Genomic DNA, 7,601 nt, shown 5'->3' with positions numbered 1-7,601 from the left:
AGGGGAGACCTCATTGCTCTCTACAACTACCTGAAAGGAGGTTGTAGTGAGGTGGGTGCTGGTCTCTTCTCCCAAGTAACTAGTGCTAGGACGAGAGGAAATGGCCTCAAGTTGGGCCACGGGAGGTTTAGATTGGACACGAGGAAAAATTTTTTCACCAAAAGTCTTGTCAAGCCTTGGAACAGGCTGTCCAGGGAAGTGGTGAGTCACCATCCCTGGAGGTATTTAAAAGACGTGTAGATGTGGTGCTTAGGGACATGGTTTAGTGGTGGACTTGGGGCAGTGCTACGTTAACGGTTGGACTTGATGATCTTAAAGGTCTTTTCCAACCTAAACGATTCTATGAATACTGCAGTTCTATGAACTCTACAAAGAAACAATGCCTTGCATGAATTTACTGATATTACAGATGCAGGTCAAACGTTAAAAGAAAAAGTCTGATGCTTTTATGATATGCAACCCCAAACAATGTTCCAGGAGATCTGTTCAAAGAGTTTGGTTTCAAGTTACTGCTAGCTTTTTCAAGGCTATTTAACTATCCCTCTGCAGTGATAGTTAAACATTCTTCAGATCTCCATCTCATTAACTAGTCTATCAAACCACACCTGGAAGTTCAGCAGACATCACTTGATCTTAGCTGTTGAGAGGGAGTGTTGCGTCCAGTCCAGCCAGCTCCGCATTCCATACCATAGGCAACATGGAAGCAGCTAGGCTGGGCGCGTCCAGTTCCAGTTATGCAATCTACTGCCTTGGCCAGACAAATGCAGTCTGTTAAACAACTTTTATTGTAACCATTTTTAGCAATGGATTCAGTATTTTGCAGGAATGTTCAACTTAAGGTATAGCTTCCAAGTTAAAGTTTTGGAAGTTTTTAGGTTGGTGCCCATGGAGACAGTATTCATCCTAAATTGTGTTTACAGGGTAGTGCAGTAAAAGAAGGATACTTACTGCTCTCTATTGATCCCTTTGATCAGAAGCTAGTTTGTTGGCTCTGATCTAAGCCTTACCCAGTCCTACTTGGCTGAAGACCAATGACTCAAAAAGCTAAACTCCATCCTTCTCCTCAACTGAAATCCACTATTATTCATGAGAGTTTCTTTCAAATAAAAAGTTTGGTGCACTTTTATGTCAGAATCATATCCTTCAGTCACTGCTTCTCCACGTTATCCGAGATTCTTTCTGCCTTTTACAATGCATTCCCACCATCCTACAGCCTATGGACTGGGGAAACTCTAACTGGAAGAGACAGGCATAAGGTGAAAAGGGAACCACATGTGTAATACTACACACATCCCTTCTTAGTGTAAATTATTCCCCAAATCCATAGAACGCAGCTGGAGACAGAAGTTGGTAACATACTGAGGCACTAGAGGACACCTGCTGAGATTTTAGCTAGACACCCTTATCTCTGAGTTCTAGGACAGCTATTTCACTAGCTGAGCTGCCTGCTCACTGAACAAAAGGCTGTATCAGTAACTTCAGACCACAATTTATTTACTAGCCAGAGTTTTAAATCTCAGTTGCGTACAGGGGCAGATGGTGAGGAGGACTTCAGCTACACAGCAGCAAGAAAGGCGCCACTAAAATAATTTTTAAACTTCTTAGGGGTTTTTTGGTTGAACATTTCACTTACATGATATTTAGAATTGTGGAATATTGTCATGGCTACGGGTGTACATATTTTCAGGTTTTATACTGAGTTAGTGTTAGAACTGGGTATTATCAGAAATGCCTATGTAGGTACACACTAATAGCCTTGTAGGGTATGGGGACATCAGGAATACATAATTATTTTACAGATAGTGTCCACATGAAATATAGCTGGTTACAAAGAACGATTTTATGTGAATGTCTTAAGGATCAGCTTAGTACAGCAGAATACAGAAACAGAGAATTATTGTTAGAAGTTGCAGTAATATAGTGTTTGCTCTCATTGCCAGGGAAACAAAAAGCTAAAAACAGATAACTTAAACAGATGTGAACTGAGACATGAAGTGATAAGTATGCTGCAAACACAGGACCAGCTTTTTCCTCAGTTCTCATGTGGTTGATAGCCTTTTTTGCTCCATCTTGTAAAAAAATAGAAAGACCAATAGGAAGTCATTTGTAAAAATGTACATTTACCATGTTTAAGCAAGTTTTATTCAGCTGAAGTTTATTCTGGTGAGATTTAGGGAGTTAAATCGCATTGCTCCAGCCCTTAAGACACATCATACATTTACTTAGCCCAAAGGCTCTTTTAGGCACCTCCTTACCTCGTGCACTCCCCTACAGCAGATCTTAAAGATCACACTGCTAGGTACCTAAATGCCCGCTATGCCTCAATGTAACTAAATAAATAAATAAATTAAAAAAAAATATTTAAAAAAGGGGGGGGGTGCTAGTAAATGCTGCTCACATCCCCATGAAGATTCACTTTCCTACAAGGCTCTGTGACAGTCAAATGTAGACAACGTGGAGCTCAGCACTTGCATTTGTTGTTGTTCTGAGGGCGCTGGTAATAAAGAATCTGCATTTTCAATGGATGCATTTCAGTCAGCTGATTCAGCAAGAGTCAATTAAATCAAGTTTTCATTCAGATTAGCGAGTAGTGTAGACCAACAGGAACAGATCTATAAAGCAAACCAGCTGATGCTGAGAAACCAGTGTTCACACTACATGTGTTTCAGGGGGGTTTCTTATCACTAATTCTGACATGGTCCAGTAATCTGAAAGCCCATTAGTGGCTGAAGCACAGTAGGTATCTTCCTAAAACCTATTTTCAGTTAAGTTTCATCTGAAACAAGTCAGGTCTGAGATCACCCAGCGGTGATGATCTGAGCACACTCTTGAATTGAACTAAAAGACATAGGTCCACCTTAAGATAGCACCAGGAGACCACCACACCTCAGGTATCAATGAATCTTCATGGGAGAAAAACATCAGCTGCAGAATTGCCGTCATACTAAGCATCAGAAAGTCCACACATGGGGACTGTGTTCTTTTTTGGAGAGAAATATAGATAATAAAAGGGGAAAAAAACAGAATGGAGCTTCTCCTGCAGTTAGGACAGTCAGAAAATGTGTGTCATGTGGATTCTTACACATCTAAAGAAGAAATATAATGTGAGAGCACTCCTTCACCAGAATTGTTATTAGAAACACTCACCTGTAGTGAGTGATCTGTAAAACTTCCAGAAATTTATCATTTGAGACTGATCTGTGTAGCTTGGATGACATGATCAAAAATGCCAAAAAACGACAAACACATACAAACTGTCAAAGGGAAACTGTCAGAGTCTGTTTAGGAAAAAAAACAGACCAGAAAGTATAGCCTGCAAAGCAATTTCTCGTGCTGTGCATTTTTGCTGTAATTGCCTTATACTCGATGGGGTATAATCCTTCGCCCAAAAGGGCAGGTATGAAATCAAGTCCTTGACACATGGATTACTTCTGATTCCTTGCTTAACAATTATTAAATACAAAGGTCAAATAATTGAGAAGTAGAAACCTGTGAACAGAGTAGCCTAATCTGCAGATAACAGTCATGGTCTTTTCTGTCTTGTTCTTCCTGCTGGTGAGCCTTGCATTTGGCAGCGTTATAGTCTAGCATCCACAGAAGAAAGCAACAACTATACATTAACTAAACTCACAGATCACTCGCTACACGAGGGCATTCTGTTAGGATACGGATCTGGCTATGAGACGTGAATTCAAGCCTCCCTCTTCCTGATGGAATGCTCATACCACCAGAGCCTCCCTTTGCAGATATATTTTAAGGAGAGCAGAGGTGCAGTTTGCTGTTGCCAGCAAAGCCAGTTTAAGATGTTCCAGCATCAGCATCTTCCTGCCTCTCCCTCCCCCTTTGCCCAAGGATTACAGCACTCTCAGCTGTATGGATCCAGCTGTTTGCGTGGGCACACTTCAAACTCTTCCAGTGAAATAGTCTACTGTAAATGCAAAAACACCCTCTGTTGGAGTTTCTTTTTTTTTTTTTTTGGAGGCTGAGGGAAAGGCTGGAAGGGAAGAGTGGCAGCCTGACTTTTTCCACCAGACTATTCCACAAAGCTATTTGTACAGCCATATTCTGAAACAGATGAGGGAATAAAAATCTTTGAGGGTGGGAGGGGTGTAGAGATGAAATGGGGTAGTGGGGAGGAATGATGCAAGCAGCTGGGGCTGGAACCTCAAACTGGCTCTGCTTCTGTAGGATTCATAATGGGGAACTACACATGAAGCCCACATTTACTTCAGCATCTTTAATCAGGACAGGACTCCAGACACACACTTGCTGAAGGTCTGAAACACCCAAAACGCAGCCTCGAGGAGTCAGACACCAAAGCTTCAAAGAGAGGCAGCAATCCACGTCATTCTCAGCTTCCCATGTCCTGCTCATTAGTTTTAACTGTCTCTACACACAGTTCGTAGGCATCAGTTTGCACTTTTGGAGAAGCCCACCTACCTGTGCTGGCCCAGGAGGGAGCAGAGGCGCCCAGCCTCCGAGATCTGAATCACTGTGCTGTACCCAGGCACCTAATTTTTGGGTATAACAATTCTAAAGCTGGGGATGTCCAAAAAAAGATGGTCCCCTAAACTTGCCTACCATCACCAGAAATGGATCCCCTCACTCCATTTCACTTTGCTTGCACACTAGCTAAGGAAGATGAGAAAAGGGAGCAGCAAAAGCAAGCGTAAGAAAATGCTGCATCTGCTGCCCTGTTTTTCCACTTTCCATCAGCTCTACTGAGGCCCCTTCTCAGAGTCACTGGTTTTTGGGAAAGGTGCCACCCTGTGCATTGTTTCTCCTCCTGGTGGGAACAGCTTTGGGTGGATTAGAGAGGTACTGCTGGGCAAGGCACATCTTTTTGATTAAATATTTTTAAGGAACATTCCCACCGCTTAGCAGAACTTGTTTACATCTCAGCATTTCAGCCCAAGTTCAACCTGTGCTCTTTTTAAGAGGATTTTGTTTGAATGAGATATGTAAGTCAGGAGTCTTGAGCTCCATTCCCTTTTCTGCTCTGACTTTGATGTGTGCCTTTGGGCAACACATTTACCCTCTCTGTGTCAGCTTCCCCCATCTGCAAATTAGAGATTTTCATAATTATCTTAATAATCCGTTAAGCACATTGAGATTTCTGAATAAGCAGTACAATGTATAAAGGTTAATATTGTTTTTGAAAGCCAAAGTAACCCTCCTTATGTCACTTTTGCAAAAATACTGCATCTGATGTTTGAAAAAATGTATCTGCCAAGTAGATGTTACTGCAGTAAATGTTCAGCACATGTTTGCTTCTACTGACGCACACTATTAGAAAAATTGCTGGAGACAAATTGAGATATTATAGAACAACCCTATTATGAAGCTAGACCACAAAAAAGCTTTTTTTAATTTAAACTAGATCATCAATAGAATAGGGAAGAGATGGATGACAATGGGAAAGTTGGTTGTAATTATTTCTCTGAAGATCTGGAACATTATCTGACAGGATTTTAATTCTTGAGTCTCTATCAAAAGACTGGCAGTACTCCAAGGTCTTCAAGACATTTTGATCCTTAAGGGTAGCAGGAGGATCACAGTTTGAGCAAAAGGCCTTTACTTGCTATTACTTGCTAGCCTTGTGCTATTCTGCCTTCAACTTCTGTCCCTAGAATATTCTAGTCAATTCAGATTTCACAAGAGAAACACAAATATATGCCCGAAAAAGTAAACTATTCTATACAATTATCACAAATGTACTTCAAAAGGAGAAAGATATTAAGGTGCAGACAAATAGGTACAGCTTCAAACTCAGACAAGGTGGGTGGCTGAACATGTGAGAATCTTGATGAAACAAACTCTCCAGAGGAGAACTATGGGTAAATAATTTCATTGCCAAAACCATTGCTTCAGAAGATTAAAAAAGGTTCAGGGATGCTCCCAAAGGACCAAACACCTCCCACCCCCACCCCCCCAAAAAATAGACTTAAAGTTACTGCCAACTAATTCTACAATAGCAAAGTTAAGTGAGGAGGACATGCACTAAAATTAAAAGTTGATACCCGAGATGTTTTAGCCACAACTATTCAAAGACAAAAATAAGGAAATGCAAAATGAAAAAAAACCTCCAGAATAGTGGGGGTTTGAACTCGCAGGTAATAGATTCTTTGACAGAGAAATCTTACTTGTTGAATTCAAGTGAAAACTAGTTAAATATTTTAGCAGGCAGTGCAAGTCATCCTACCTTGAATAAATGAGCACTAAAATGTTTTAATTTGCCAGCTGAGTTATACCAACGTAAGATGTCACGGAATGTAATCTGCCTCGTAACCAAAAGCAGCTATCAAATATTAAAAAAAAAGACACATACAAAAACCTGCAAATAAACCCATTGGGGTACTTTCCAAAGCCTTACTCTGCTTCAAACAAAACTAAGCACCTTAAGTTCCCCAAATAGACCAGGTGAGCCAGAAGAACGCTGCCAGGAAAGTCAGTTCAGGAGACATAATTCAGAAATACCTCTGAAAACTATTGAATCTAGTGAATTAATTCCCCATTAGTGGGAAATTCTAGACTTCAATAAGCTCAAGAAATTGCTTCCAGTAGATAGGATAGTAACTGTAAGTTCAAAAGAAACACACTTAATTGAAAAAGCACTTTTAACCAAGTTTATTAAGAATCCAGTTCCACCTGTGCCACTATCAAGAACAGTGCTGCACTGCTCCAAGAAAACACCCATTGAAAAGAAACTTTGATTCACGAAGACAGTAGTTCCTCTTTTTTCCTGTTATGAAGGACTCCTAAACACAAATGATGGAGTTTCCTTTTCCATTTGGGCTCATGTTTTTCTTGTTCACTTCTCACCTCATTTACTGATGTGAGGACCAACACAAAAGCCTGCCTTGCACCAGGCTATTAACACCATCATTCCAGAAAGGAAATTCATTTGTTCAGTTCTTATATTTTATCTTGAGTCAGGGCAATGGTACGGAACAGTTGCCACGTAAGATGTAAAGCTGATGAAAAACTTCAAATGTGGTTTGTGATCTGTTCAAATTAATTTCCATTTCCAGAATTGTATCACGTGACTAGCAGCAGCCCGTGCTAGGATCCAAGGTGCTGGGTAATCCCAACCCTTTTTACAAGAGCAAACCCACAGAAACAATCAAGGGCAATGCTGTCAGGTCACCTGGAAATCTGCTGTATCCTCAGCACGGTCTTCCTTTTCACAGTAAAGTGGTAGGCTCATGAGGAATCACTGTCTTCTCCTACATCCAGTGCCCACCCTCTCCTCAGATGGTAAAAGCTTTGTGATCTTTGACCAAGGAAAGAGCCTGACAGAAAGCCTGCAAAGTCAAGCAGACTGAACATCTCGGCAAAAATTCTTCACTTCATTAATTCCAAGGTGCAAAGTCACAACTTTACTGGACAAAATTATTGACTAAGTATCTCTTGCAACATCTGTAAATTCCCTGGCAGAGTTCAACCCTACACCTGTTTTATCTTGACCAATTTCTCTAAAAGCTATCAGATCCCTCAATACACCCACATAAGCTTAAGTAAGGAAAATAGAGTGGAAAATTTCTGCTAACTCGGGCAACAGATGGACGACTAGCAATATGGATCCATTAACAACAGCCTTA

The 7,601-nt window shown here is 40.8% G+C and overlaps 1 protein-coding gene across 1 annotated transcript in view; it reads right to left on the bottom strand.

Moving 5' to 3' along the window:
- The window catches only part of EIF3H (eukaryotic translation initiation factor 3, subunit H), a 93,111-nt gene that overhangs the window by 6,604 nt on the left and 78,906 nt on the right, over positions 1-7,601 (bottom strand). The gene's annotated exons all lie outside the window — the stretch shown is intronic.

Source organism: Pygoscelis adeliae, unplaced genomic scaffold (assembly GCF_000699105.1).
Source record: "Pygoscelis adeliae isolate BGI_AS28 unplaced genomic scaffold, ASM69910v1 Scaffold111, whole genome shotgun sequence".
In the NCBI taxonomy this organism is placed as follows: domain Eukaryota; kingdom Metazoa; phylum Chordata; class Aves; order Sphenisciformes; family Spheniscidae; genus Pygoscelis; species Pygoscelis adeliae.
This window is presented reverse-complemented; position numbering and strand designations above follow the sequence as displayed.